Here is a 13,789-nt window from a genome sequence, read left to right on the forward strand (position 1 = left end):
AAAAAAAAAAAAAAAAAAAAGGTCTGACTCTTCCCAGTATAGCTGGGGGCATGGCTAACTTGACAAGTCCAAGGCCTTATCTAGAATCTAATGACCCCAAAGCAGGTAAGCTGGACAATTTTCAAAAGTCAATGATGCAGTTTATGACCTTGAAGCTTTTAGCACACCTAATATCTGACCTGCCTAATTTAGACTAAATGTCTAAATTTTGAAGATATTTTAATTTTACCAGTAATCTTTAAAACTGTCTTTATTTCCCAAAGATTAAAGTCATGTGAACCAAAAGGTGTTACTGTTTCTATTTTTTCTGACAAAATATTTGATTTAAGCACTTATTATTTGTAAGCCAATTAATCAGAGCTTTTTCATATATCAACATCACACACACAACACATATAAATACACAGACAGAAGATCCAGTAGTTGTAAGATTTTTCATTTGCCAGTTTTTAAGTTTCTTAATTTGATTACTGACTTCAGGGTGGAGCCCTTCAAGGAACAGGGCCAGGAAACCCTGCAGTTTCTAAGGCCTAATAAGTAGGCACAGCCGAAGGCAAAACAGATGCCCAAAATTAAAGAGTCCCATTTTTATATTGGATCCTGGATCCCAAAGAGAGGAAATCAGCCCATCCCCCATGGGAGTCTTATCTCTCAATGGAGGCTGGGGACGCTTCCATACCTTCTAGGTGGCCAAGAGCATGCTTTTCTGATCCAAATGTGCAAAGGGCCAAGTACCCCCCATAACTGCCATTAGCCATCCCTAAAACTGTATTTCCCACCTAGTTATTACATAGCAAGGCTAAAGGCTGTCTTACAATGCAAACTAATTTCTGATATCCCCAAAAGTCACAACTGTCAGATAACACAATGCGAAATAGAACAGAGCCTTAGGTTTTGAGAGGGGTCTATCTGCTTTCAGTTCCTAGGGGTCCATGAGGAAAATAGAGGTGTCTCCCAAAATGGGGTCTGTGGCACCTCCTGTTTTTCCCAAGGAGTCCCAGGCTATTAAAATTTATCTTAGGTCCTCTCAGATGGGGCATCAAGAGTGTCAAGAAAACAAAATGGAGAAAATAATTCAGTCGACTGAAAAGAAAAACTTTTTTCAGAAAAATAAGATCTAAGAAGAGAAAACAAACCATAAAGGCCTTTTCAATGTATGTATAGCTTGGATATCCATTTTTAATTAAGCTGACTTTTCACCAAATCTTGTTACCAGACTCCAGCCAGGACAAACAGCCAATATTTCTGGCTTTTGAACTTCACAAACAGTAGCCTCCCAGATGAAACCAGTAAGCTTTAACTAAGGTTATGACTTAACCCAGGTATATGAGGTATTTTCAAAGAGGTGATAAGCAGTTTTTACCAGATCTAGACTCACCAAAGATAGCTCAGAGAAAGAAAATTCAAATGAGAAGTCAGAAGCTGTTTATGGAGGGGAAGAGAATCAATAAATGGCAAAGGTCACATAGATATTAAACCAGAAAGGACTCATTCCCTAAGGTGAGAATTGAACCTGGGTCCCCAGTGTGAAAAGACAAAGCCTTAGCTTCTGAGCCACAGAGCTGGATAGCTTCTGTTGTTTTTCCTCGAAGGAGACTAGAGAAGCCCCTTTCAAGCTTACAAAGGCTGTCAACTGCTCAGGATAATTTTTACAGCTATCACGTGAACCTCCAGCTTCCTGTCCTCTGGATAAAGGAGACTAAGAGAAAGAACTCCCACATGGTCACAAGGTTAAACTCCCAAGGACATAAAACAAACAAGACAGAAACCTCATGCAGTTTTTATTTCAGGGACCTGCCACAAAGTTTGTAACTGACCGGTCTGCTGGACCAACTTGAATAACAGGCTTATGGGGTCCTGGGCCTATCCTACAGTACCTCCTTTTAGGACAGATTGACACAGAAAGATAAATTCACAGCACAAAGTACAACAGATTCCCTAAAGCTTAAGACTAGCCTCCACAAATCCTTTTTCTTTCTTTTTATTTATGTATTTATTTATTTTTGAGACAGAGTCTTGCTCTGTAGCCCAGACTGGAGTGCAGTGGTGTGATCTTGGCTCACTGCAACCTCCCAGGTTCCAGTTCAAGCAATTCTCCTGCCTCAGCCTCTCAAGTAGCTGGGATTACATGCCTAGCTAATTTTTGTATTTTTAGCAGAGACAGGGTTTCACCATGTTGGCCAGGCTGTTCTTGAACTCATGACGTCGTGATCCACCTGCCCCCGCCTCTCAACGTGCTGGGATTACAGGTGGGAGCCACCGTGCCCGGCCACCTTTTTCTTATGCCTCAAATTCCTTGCAGGAGAGACAGTGATTTTGTATCCTTTATTCAACCAGTTTGCACAAAGAAAGGGAGGCCAGAAGCCTGACTGGTGAGAAATTCTTACCCTTTACCAGCATGCCAGGCTTCTGGGTTCCCTTTCTCTGTGTGGCTCTGATGGCCCTGCTTGCTGTACCATTGCTATGGGGGCCAAGCCACATTACAAAAGAAAATTGTCTTTTCCATTTCATGGAACCACAGGCAAAAGCCTCTGAATTTTGTAAGATGCCGCCCAACTGCATGGGGAAACCCAATTAACATTAATATTTCCCCTTCCTGGTCACCAGCTGCCTCAGTCAATGCCCAACATCAACCTGGCAAGGCTCAAACTTGTCCCCAGTGGCCCTTGTCATCTTCAATCCTCTCTAAGTGGGGTGGAATGGCCTCCAACCAGGAATTTCAACATGTGGTCTCTGGGCACGATGGAAGAGTGGACAGTCACCCTGAGTGACAGAAAGGATAGGAAAGAGAAAGGAAAGGGGAAGAAAAGCATTGCCTGCCAGAAGGTGGAGAAGGCCAGGAGCTAAGGGAGGCTAGGGGAAGAACCACCCATTCCATCGACACTGGATGGGAGGTTCGGGCGGTCGCTTGTCAGTAGCGAAGTATCTTTTCCAGCGATCCCATCGGTTCTGAAGTTGCCCCCTTTAGGGAGAAGAAAGCTCCCCACGTCCCATGATCCTGTACATGCCTAATCCTGTCACCCACAGCTGTCAGCAAACAGTACAAGGCAGATTAATCCAAAGATAATACGGCTTTCATTTCTCCTCACCAAGGCACTTTATCAAGGGGGACCTCTAGCCCCCTAAATCTTAGGAAAAACTCCAACCTTCTGAAGTTGGGCCTCTAACCCAATTTCTGACAACCATCCTTGCCCTTTACTAAGCGGGGCCCTTAACCCCTATTTCTTAGGCGGGACCCTAAACCAAATCCATACTTGACGCAGGATAAAATACCCCACTGCTTACCCAAGGTCGGACAATCAGTGCTGTAGTCTGTTTCCTCTGGGTCGGTGGTTTCTCTGGTGTCGTCCCTTCGTGGTTCACCAGAAAAATGATACTAGAAAGGGGTCCCGATCCAGACCCCAAAAGAGGGTTCCTGGACTCTCACAAGAAAGAATTTGAGGTGAGTCCACAGAGTAAAGTGAAAGCGAGTTTATTGGAGAAGTAAAGAAACAAAAGAATGGCTACTCCATAGGAAGAGCACCCTGAGGGCTGCTGGTTGGCTATTTTTATGACTATTTCTTGACTAGATGCTAAACCAAGAGGGGGATTATTAATGTTTTCCAAGAAAGGGGAGGGCATTTTCCCAGAACTGAGACCTCTTCTCCCTTTTAGACTGTATAAGGTAATTTCTGGACATTGCCTTGGCATTTGTAAACTGTCATGGTGCCGGTGGGGGTATTATAATTAGTGTATAATGAGCAACGAGAACGACCAGAGGTGACTTTCATCACCACCTTGGATTTGCTGGGTTTTGGCAGGCTTGTAGACCACATCCTGTTTACCAGCAGGGTATTTATGACCTGTACCTTGTGAAACCAGTCCTGCTGACCTCCTATCTCATCCTAAAAATGACTAAAAGGAGGAATAATGCCTAACCTCCTAGGAGTGCAGCCCAGCAGGTCTCAGCCTCATTTTACTCAGCCCCTAGTCAAGATGGAGTCGCTCTGGTTCTAATGCGTCTGACACAGGGCCAGGGCAGCAGCCAGGTCGCTTCCCCATGCCCCAGCCCCAGCTACCAAAGTCGTCTTCCCCTGACTGCAGTCCTGCCCTTGTTACTGACTCATCCTGGTCTTCTAGAACTGTTCCCCTGTGGAAGTTCATAGGAGGGTAGCCTGTGTACCTCTGGGTCTGGGCAGGGTCCTGCCTCAGTTTCCTTTTTGTTAGGCTGAAGTTGGGCAAAGACTCTCTGCCCTGGCTTCCTGGGGCCCAGGACTCCTGCATAAAGATGGCCTCAAATGTCCCTTGCCCTTCCCCAAGGGATCTGGTGGGTTCTGGCTGGCTTGTTTACTGCATCTTCCTGTTCTACATTTGTTGGGGACTTCTGCCTGAGCCAGGTCTCATCTCTCTAGGAGCTTTTGGCCCCCAAAGGGTGCTTATATCCATTACTTCAACTAGTCCTAGGGAGCTGGAGTCAGGCTGCTAAAGTGACTTGCCCAAGGTCACATACCTGGTGGAGAGGAGCAAAGCCCCCCTACAGAACAGAAGACTCACCAACCTGACAGAGTTCCCTCGGGGCTTGGGCATGGGCATGGAGCAAAGAGCGCAGATCAGGGCCATCCCCAGGAGGAGGAAGGTGCAGGAGTACAAGGACCCCAGGGGGAGGGGATATATTTAAACCGAGGACTTTGGGTGCTAAAGCCCAGTCCCCACTCACAGCTGGACAAAACGTAGAGGACAGGATAGCCTCTGGGCTGTGTGTCCTCGACCAGGACTCATCCTTGGGCCTCCAATTTCCAATGTATTTGGGGGATAATCAAACAGAAGAATATGAAGCCTGGAGAGATCCTCAGAGATGATCTCATCTGATTCTTTCATCTGACCAGCAGGGACATTGTGGCCCAGGGAGGATTTCTCTTTGGCTCAAAGGTCAAGTAGCAGACGAGTCCAAACTGGGATGACAGCCAGATCCTCCTAACCTCCAGCCTTGTGGTGTTGCCCCTCCCAAACCAACTTGGAATCCCCCAGGTCATCCATTCAGGGGTGCAAAGGGGCCCCAAGGAAAGCAGACTGAAGGACTGTGGCCGCTGGGAACACCCAAAGGCCTGCACTAACCCTGCCCTCTACGTGGCCCTGCCTTAGGCAGCATTCCCAGGGCGCAGAGCCACGGCTGCAGACACAGGGAGCCAAGGGGAGCCTCCCTCCCTGCAGCCTCTAAGGAAAAAGGGTTCAGTCGGCAGCACTGAAGAAAGAGACAGCTCCTGGCTGGCTCCAAGCCTTGGGGCTTAGAAAACTGACCTTCTGAGGAAAGGGGGATGGAGAGAAAGATCGATGGGACTTGGGGAGAAACAGGCTGGGGACACAGGAATGGTTTTGTCAAGGGCCAACTGTGCGCCTGGCAGCGCGTCCCATGCCGCCCTCAAGAGCTCCTCAGCAGGGAAGAGCTGCTTACCCCACTGCACAGGTCAGGAGGCTGAGGTCTGGAAAGGCAGGCAGCTCACCAGGCTCCAGGGCCACCTCACTTGGCTCCCAGGGCACGCGATGCCCCAGAGAAGGGCCTCCTGTTCCTCTAGGTGCAGGGCGGCCGGCTGGAGTCAGAGCAGGCAAGAGAGCAGAACTCTGGAACATTACACTTCAGTATTTCCCTCCCACTTGCTTTCACCAGGCCTGAAAATTCCTCCATTCACGCGTCATCCGTTGGTGTCCCAGCCTTTCTGAAGATCTCCTCAGCTGGTCAGGTGGCCTGGAAACAAAGCTGCAGCCCCGGGGCAGAAAAACCTGGATGATGACTCAGTTCCCCCTCCCAGATGTATGACCTTGGGCAAATTTACCTCTCTGAGCCTTGGTGTGCCTGGGCCAGATAAACATGGGGTGACCAGGACCATGTGAGCTGACTGGTGGAATGTGCAACGGGGGCACTCCCCACTGGTCACCCATCAGTAAGGGGTGTGTGCCCTTTCTCAGGTACCCTAGGACCCAGGACAACATAATGACCAGGAGGAGTGTGGGCCCAGGGTGGCTCTCATCACCCTGCTAATCACCCCCAGCAGCAAAGGAGGAACCCCAATGCAGAAAGCCAGGGTATGGGCCCTTCCCCCAGGCACCTCCACCGTTTCCCCTAGCCCTAAGACGGAGGGCTTTGGCCCCACCCATTCTGCGGGCCTTCCATGTCTTGACTCCTCTAATCCTTCCAACAATGCTCTGAGGTAGGCACACGTGTTAACTCATCTGTCTATTTTACCGAGGAGATAGATGAAGCACAGACTGACACAGCAGGATGTGGTCAACAAGCCTGCTAAAACCCTGGCCACCATCCCGCACTCGCCCGGGGTCAGGAGGGGATGTGAAAATAGGCACATTCGAGCCAGTGCTTACAAAGCACCGCGCGCTTCATATACTTAAAAAATAAAACGTGTGCCTGTCAGAAAAGCAGACAGGACAGTAAACATGATGATTCCTGGCTTCTGCTATGGAGGCTGTGAGTGGTCAGTCACAGATCTAATTGTTCTGCAGAGATCAATTTCAACAAAGGAAGACTCGAGCGCCTCCTGCTGGGCAGAGTCGCCGGCCCGGGAACCTGGGAGGCTACCCGGCCCCGGCCCCCGGCCCCCCACTGTCCCACTAGCCCGTCCCACCAGCCTGTCCCCTCCTCAGGGAACTTTGGGGCAGGCCGGGGCGCCAGGCACTCGCTTCTTCCTCCAAACCCCCGCAGTCCCCGCAGCACCCCCAACACACACCGGCTTCCTCCCGCGGGCACAGCCCCAGGTCTTGTTCTATCGAATCCCCCACGTTGACCCGTCCAGGGGCGGGGTCAAGTTTCGCTCTCCGGACCCAGTTTCCCCCTCCTGGGCTTTCAGTAGCGCGCGTCGGATCCCAAAGGTGTTCAGCGGAGTTGGGCGGTCTGTCAGGTTTTACAAAAGGGGAAACTGAGTCAGGAGAGCGCCAGCGCCGCACCAGGCACTCGGTCCCAGCGGGAAACCTACTGATTGTTGGAGGAGAAACCGAGACTCAGGGACACCGCGGGGCAGCAACTTCCTCCCCCGACAGGACCGACCAGAGGCAGAGCCAGCAGGTTCCGGCTTGCGGTTGGCGCCAACCTCTCCTCCCCTCCCTCCAAAAGGAAGGGGAACGACGCCCCAACGCCAGGCTCGGGGAGCCCCTCCCTCTCCACCTGCTTCGGCCTCAAGCCCTGGCTCGTGGCTCCCTTTGCACAGCCCAGGGCCCAGGCAAGCGGGACCCCCACTGCCAGGGCAGCACCAAGGGCCCAGGGCCGAGGACCCGCCTCCTCGGCCTACACTCCAGGGCCTCACGCCAGGAGCGCTGAGCCGCAGCCGCGCCGAGGCAGGGCCTTTGCGCTTCCGGCGCGGAGCGAAGCCGAGCAGATCCGAACAAGACCGAGTCTGGCCGAGTGCTGCCGAATGCAGCCGAGCAGAGCCGAGCCTGGCCGAGTGGAGCCAAGTGTCGCCGAATAGAGACGAGTCCAGCCGAGCGCAGCTGCCGGTCGGACACCACGTGGCGACTGGGCGAGGCCTGAGGACCCGCGGCGCCCCCTGCCGGGCCTGGGGAGCACCCGCCGCCTGTCCCAGCAGCCCTGCGACAGGCCAGTGAGATGGGCGTGGAGCCCATTTTCCGGATGAGGAAACTGAGTCTACGAGAGGTTTTGAGGCTGGCTCAAAGGCACTCAGCGCCAAAAGGTTGTGGCGCTGGGGTTCAGACCCGATTGCGTGGCGGAGAGCTCACCTGCCACTGCCGCCCACGTTCCGTTCCCTCCCAGGTAGCTGCGGTGTGAAACGGCCCAGCAGGGAGAGCCCCTCCCTTCTGAAGAGCAGGTGCAGGGTCCTGGCTGGAGTTCAGAGGCTACCCCTGATCTTACAGAGGGAGAGACCAGGCGCGCTCTGGGGGCTGTCGAGCCAGCAGTTCTCCTGAGCAAATATTGACACATCTGCTGGCCATTGAAGCGGACAGAAGGGTGGAGAGGCCACATCTCGGCTCTTCTGCTGGGCTCCGAAACACCCCACCCCCACCGCAGGCCTCAGTTTCCCCACCTGTAAGATGGTGACAGAGGACGTGGGCTCCAGGAGAGTGTGAGCCAGAACCCAAGGTGTCTGGGACCCCGGGGGATGCTGAGTGTGGCCGGGGCACATTTTTTCAGCCTGTGAGAAAGTGAAGGCTTGTCACCGTCCGCACACACGTGTGCATTCTTGTGCGCCCATCATTCACTCCTCGGTGCTAGCATGCTGCTATGAGGCTTGCTGGAGGGCTGCTGGCTGCTGGGATTCTGGGGAGGAACCAAGGTCCCCGTGGAGCCTGGGCTGCCGTCTGCCTGTTGGGTGTTCCTGTAGGGTGTTGTCTCCCCCCGTCCCGCAGCATCACTCCTGTCCACTCAGCCCCTATTTTCACAGTTTTCTTTTTAAACTATGGTCCCTGGACTAGGGCCTGGCATGTCCACGTCACACACAGCACCCATGGTGTGCTGGGCGCTGTCCTATGCTGTTGCAAATATTAACTCATTTAAACTTCCTAGCAATAGGACAGTTACTCTCATGCTCATCTGAGAGAGGAGGAAATTCAGGCACAGAGAGGCTAATTAATTGGCTCAAAATCAAAGAGCTAGTGAAGATGAGCTGAGATTCAAGCCCAGGCACTTCCAGAGTCCGTGTGCTTAAGAATTGCTCTCTGGGTCTCCTCCCTCCCCCCACTTAAGTCTCTGGGAAGAAGTGGAGAGGACCCGTTCTCTTTTCTCCCTTCCTTCCTTCCTTTCTCTTTTTTTCTTTCTTTTCTTTCTTTCTTTCTTCTTTCTCTGCTTCTCTTTGCTTTTTCTTGCTGGCTTTATGCAAAGGGCTGGCATTCTGATTGTTCTTTTTTCAGGTTTAATCCTTTAATAAAGTTTTCAAGTAAAAAGTAAAAAAGAAGAAGAAAAAGAATTGCCCTCTTATCATCGCCATCACTTCCTTGGTTCCTGGAAGACAGACAGGCCCTGTACCAGACTTCTCTGCCCGCAGCCTTTTGCAGTTGGCAATGTTATAAGTAAAATTTCGATGCCACAAAAGAAATAGCACTGGAAGATGAATCCTCCCAGAAAGGCAGTTCACTTCTGTAGAAGGCTGCAGCGCATGGATGGGGCAATGATGGCCGCACTCACTTAGACAATGGAGGAAGAAGTACTTACTCCTGACGGGGGTTGATGCTGCTGCTGTGTCGTCCCCTATTGGCTAGGGTTAGACCACACAAGCTAGACTAATACTGATCGGCTATTTTAGAAAGAGCAGGGGTCCGGGATGAGTGGCAGGCTGGATGTTTTGGCAGGGAGGATGGTTACAGGTGTGTCAGAGCAGGTAGCCAGAGGTGATCAGGTGACCGGGATGATTGAGGGTGGGGGGAGCAAAAGTGAACTACTCATTAGAACCGGTGGAGAAGGTTGTTTACTGGAATTCCAAGGAAGTTAAACTTTAAAATAGAGAATTAAAGTATAAGAGAGCTGATCAGGACATACTGATTCTTTGAAGAGAAACTTAGGGTTCACTATAACAGCAACCACCCAATAAATTCTTGGAGAGTTTAAAGGAATGAATGGGTTAACCCAACTGGTCCTCTGGGAGCCCCAGGAGAGAAGGGGCCACGATCTCCATTTTGCACTTGGGAATTAGAGTTTGCCAGGCCTGCATTAACAGAGCACCACGCACTGGGTGACTATAACAACAGTAACTGATTGTCTCACGGTTCTAGGGGCAGAAGTCCAGGCTTGGCCACCGCAGGTTAATTCCTTGTGAGGCTGCAAGGGAAGGAAGGGCTGCTCCCAGCTTGTGCTGTGCCGGCAATCTTTGGTGTTCCTTGGCTTGCAGGTGCCTCGTTTGATCTTTACCTTCATGTTCATGTGGTGTCTCCTTGGGTGCCTGTCTGCATCTGAATCTCCACCTTTTTTTTTTTGAGATGGAGTCTTGCTTTGTTTCCCAGACTGGAGTGCAGGGGCATGATCTCCACCTCCCAGGTTTAGGTGATTCCCCTGCCTTAGCCTCCTGAGCAGCTGGGGATTACAAGCGCACGCCACCACGCCCAGCTAATTTTTGTATTTTTAGTAGAGTCAGGGTTTCACCAGGTTGGCCAAGCTGGTCTCGAGCTCCTGGCCTCAGGCGATCCACCAGCCTCGGCCTCCCAAAGTGCTGGGATGACAGGCGTGAGCCACCGCGCCCGGCCTCCCCCTTTCTTAGGGACACCAATTGTATGGGATTAGGGAGCATCCTCAGTGTGACCTCTTCACCACCTACACCTACGATGACCCCGTTTCCAAATAAGGCCACATTCTGAGGCTCTGGAGGTGAAGATTTCAGCATAGGGATTTCAGGGGGATACAATTCCGCCTTAACAGGGATGGATGCCCTAGGAAGCCCTGTGTGACGCAGCCTCTGTCCCGAAAAAGGGGCCTCTCTGCCACCTCCTTCCTTTTACTACCTTCCTCCAGCTCAAGGCCTCAGCGCCTGCGGATGCCTCTGCCTGGAACGCTTAGGTCGAAACCTCCACTCTACACGCAGCCCCCATCAGCCCCCAGCCCTCCTTAGGCTCACCCGGAGCACGCGGCATGTCTCCCTTCGCACTGAGACCCTAAAATTGGGCTACACCTCCTTTTGTGGGCTGCCTGTGAGTGCTGAGAGTACAGGACCCACGTCCGTTTGCCTGCACTGGACCCCAGCCGCCTGCCAGGGCTTTGCATACAGCTGGTGCTCAGAAAAGCCTTTGTTAGCTAAGCGAACTATATCCAGAGGTGAAATAAATGACCCAACGCCACACAGTAGGTTTGCTGTGGGAGGCCTAGGGCACAGGCCTGCTGACTTTGGCCTCAGGACCTTTTTTTTTTTTTTTTTTCTTTTTTTTGAGACGGAGTCTTGCTCTGTCACCAGGCTGGAGTGCAGTGGCACGATCTTGGCTCACTGCAACCTCCGCCTTCCGGACTCAAGCGATCCTCCCACCTCAGCCTCCCAAGCAACCTCCGCCTCCCGGACTCAAGTGATCTTCCCACCTCAGCCTCCCAAGTAGCTGGAACCACAGGCACACACCACCACACCTGGCTAATTTTTTGGTTTTTTGGTAGAGATGGGGTTTCACCCAGGCTGATCTCGAACTCCTGGGTTGAAGCAATCTGCCCACCTCGGCCTCCCAAAGTGCTGGGATGATGGGCGTGAGCCGCCGCGCCCAGCCTGTCTCCGTGCTTTCTTCCGTGTCCAGCACCCTGTGAATTCCAGGCTGTCAGCTCCTGTGGTCAGTGGCCTCCACCTGCCCCACCTCTTCTAGGTAAAGAGGATCCCAAAGATCTGGGAGCATGGTCTTTCCTGCCCCAGGCCCTGCGGGTTCCCAGCTCCCCTCTGATAATACCGATGCTGATGCAGGAAGTCCCGGTCCAGAGCCTGGTGGCCCAGGGCTGTTGCCTGGCAACCGCCTCTGAGAGACAAGTTCAAGGTAAAGGCTCGGGTCTGAGCAACCTCAATGGCTGGAGGAGGAGGACAGGAGTGGGCAAGGTGCGTTATCATCACCCCTTCCTCCCTGCTCCAGCTCACAGCTACAGAGCCCCCCCTCACCCTACAGCCCTGAAGGCTCCCCTCACCCACAGATTCTAGCCCCAACGCCCCATACAAGCTCCTTCAGCACTCCCGTCCCTTATCACTCATTTATTCAGAGCCGCCATGTAGTTCCACAGGAGGTTAGAGGCACAGCGTGAACAGGCCCCCTGGAGTTGTGACATGCAGTGGCTCCCTTTGTTCATTCATTCCAGATACTCCTAAGAAAGGCCACAGCAGCACTGCCAGGCCCTGGGAGCACAAGGCTATCAGACACACGTGTGTGGGGGACAAGGACACGCACACACAGGCTGCATGTGAGCAGGCACTGGTGAGGACACCCAGTCGTGGGGAAGCAAGAGCTGCCAGGGCCAGAGGAGGGACCCTGCCCAGGGAGCCACTCCCACCCAACGCTGGGGCCCCAGCAGTTCCTCCACTCCCACCACTTCCACACCGGCCGTGTGTCACAACACAATGCACGTTCACTCATGGACGTAGCTAAGATGTCCCAACCACCTGCTATGCACCCTGCACTGGACTCACATACACCTTGACACACAATATCACACCAGCAAAGGCAGCCACACACAGCAAACCCCACACACACCCAGACACACGTGTTGTTGGTTGCTGGTGCCTGGCCCACCTCCCCTACCCATTAGTAGGCTGTCCTGGACCCACCCCTGCCCCACGGACCAGGCCAGACTGTCCATCACAGTGCCCTACCTTCTCTCTGGCTGGCAGTGTGGGCACATGACCTGCACCTGGCCAATCATGGCACCCTATCACTGTGTCTTTGTGATTGGCCCAAGGGACCATCATGTGACCTAGTCGGAGCCAATCCACTTTCTTCCCTGAGATCTGCTATTTGGATGATAGGGAGAAAGGACATCTACTGCTTTTGGATGGAAGTCTATAAGGATGTGGGCTCAGGGCCATCAAGGGTATCTTCCATGTCCCCTGAACAACCTGGACTCTGGGAGGTCACACCTGAAGAGACCAGGGTGCACAGAGCCCACGCACACCTACACGTTCACACCCATCTGGTGGCATATCTGGTGGAGAAATTGGCCCAGGCCACAGCTGTTATCAGATGTCACCATCTTTATTGACAAGAGCTAGAGACAGAAGCAGCAAAGAGTTTCCTGAGCAGCCTCCCAGCACCCTTCCAGGATACTGCGCTCCCGTCCTGGCATCTGGAAGGCAGGGCCATCCAGAGAAGGCCAGAAGGCCAGGGTGTCCGTCCTCCCTCAGACCCTCAGCTCTTCCTTAAGGAACCCCAGACCAAGCCCCAGGGCTGGACCTCCAGCCTCCATTTCCACACAAGATGTGGTTTTGTGAACTTCCTTCCCCTCTGAGGGTCCCACACTCTCCCCACACTCTGCCTCCCTGACCCTTGGCCTTTGACCCCCCAACTGCCCTTCTTATGGCCTACAGTGTCCCCACCCCAAAGGACAGACACAGAGAGGCCACTTGATGAAGGAGAGGGGGTGTAGGTCTAGCCTGGGGGTGAGGGCACCCCCACTTTATAATCTGATACGCCCCACCTACCCATAGCAGGGAGCCTGGAAGTTACCTCACATGACTCATTTTCTCCTCAGATCCCAGGAGGCAGCCAAGCTGGGATTCATCTCCATTTGCTGATGGGGAAATTGAGGCCCGGAAGGCCAAGGCCAGCCAAGGACCCTGAGGTGTGTTGAAGATCCAAGTCTCCAAAAGTCTGGTTCCTGTGCTTTCCCTGAGGATCCCTGCCCTCTGCAGGAGGTGGGGAAGCAGAGGGATTTCCCGGGGGTCACACCCTCCCAGGGCCAGCCTTGCCACAGCTGGGAGGGAGTCTAGGCCCAGCCTTGGGCAGTGGCTGCTCCCCGTGGTCCCACTGCACGGCCCCACTTCAGCCTCTTCTTGTCTTCCCTGGGCCTCCCAACCTGTAGTCCCCAGGATTCTAGAGCACAGGGAGGCCCGCTCCCCACCCCCCAGGAGCACTCCAGGCCTCCCAATGTCCCTGGGAGCCAGCTCTACCCTAGGGCTTCTCTTAAAGCCTGAGTCCTTATTAGCAACACTCTCAGGCCCCTCGGGGACAAGGGCCCGGTGCCTGTCTGTACTCTGTGCCTTTGCCATTCCACCATGGCTGTTCCACCCCGGCCGTTCCACCCTGGCGGTTCCACCCTGGCCGTTCCACCGTGGCCGTTCCACCGTGGCCGTTCCACCGTGGCAGTTCCAGCCTGGCCGTTCCACCGTGGCCGTTCCACCCTGGCGGTTCC

At 53.2% G+C, this 13,789-nt stretch overlaps 1 protein-coding gene across 4 annotated transcripts in view; it reads right to left on the reverse strand.

Moving 5' to 3' along the window:
• The window catches only part of C1QTNF6 (C1q and TNF related 6), a 22,864-nt gene extending 15,496 nt beyond the window's left edge, over window positions 1–7,368 (reverse strand). The window contains exons 1-2 of one of the 4 annotated variants that reach the window (XM_032266791.1): window positions 7,034–7,249; window positions 5,481–6,880 (exon numbers count right to left, since the gene is read on the reverse strand). The gene's annotated coding sequence lies outside the window, so the exon portion shown is untranslated. The other 3 variants (XM_032266792.1, XM_032266793.1, XM_032266794.1) reach the window with 3 other exon arrangements.
• Window positions 7,369–13,789: the final 6,421 nt, after the last annotated feature.

The sequence above is a fragment of the Sapajus apella genome, unplaced genomic scaffold (genome assembly GCF_009761245.1).
Source record: "Sapajus apella isolate SASKATOON/1434 unplaced genomic scaffold, GSC_monkey_1.0 scaffold160, whole genome shotgun sequence".
Taxonomy (NCBI): domain Eukaryota; kingdom Metazoa; phylum Chordata; class Mammalia; order Primates; family Cebidae; genus Sapajus; species Sapajus apella.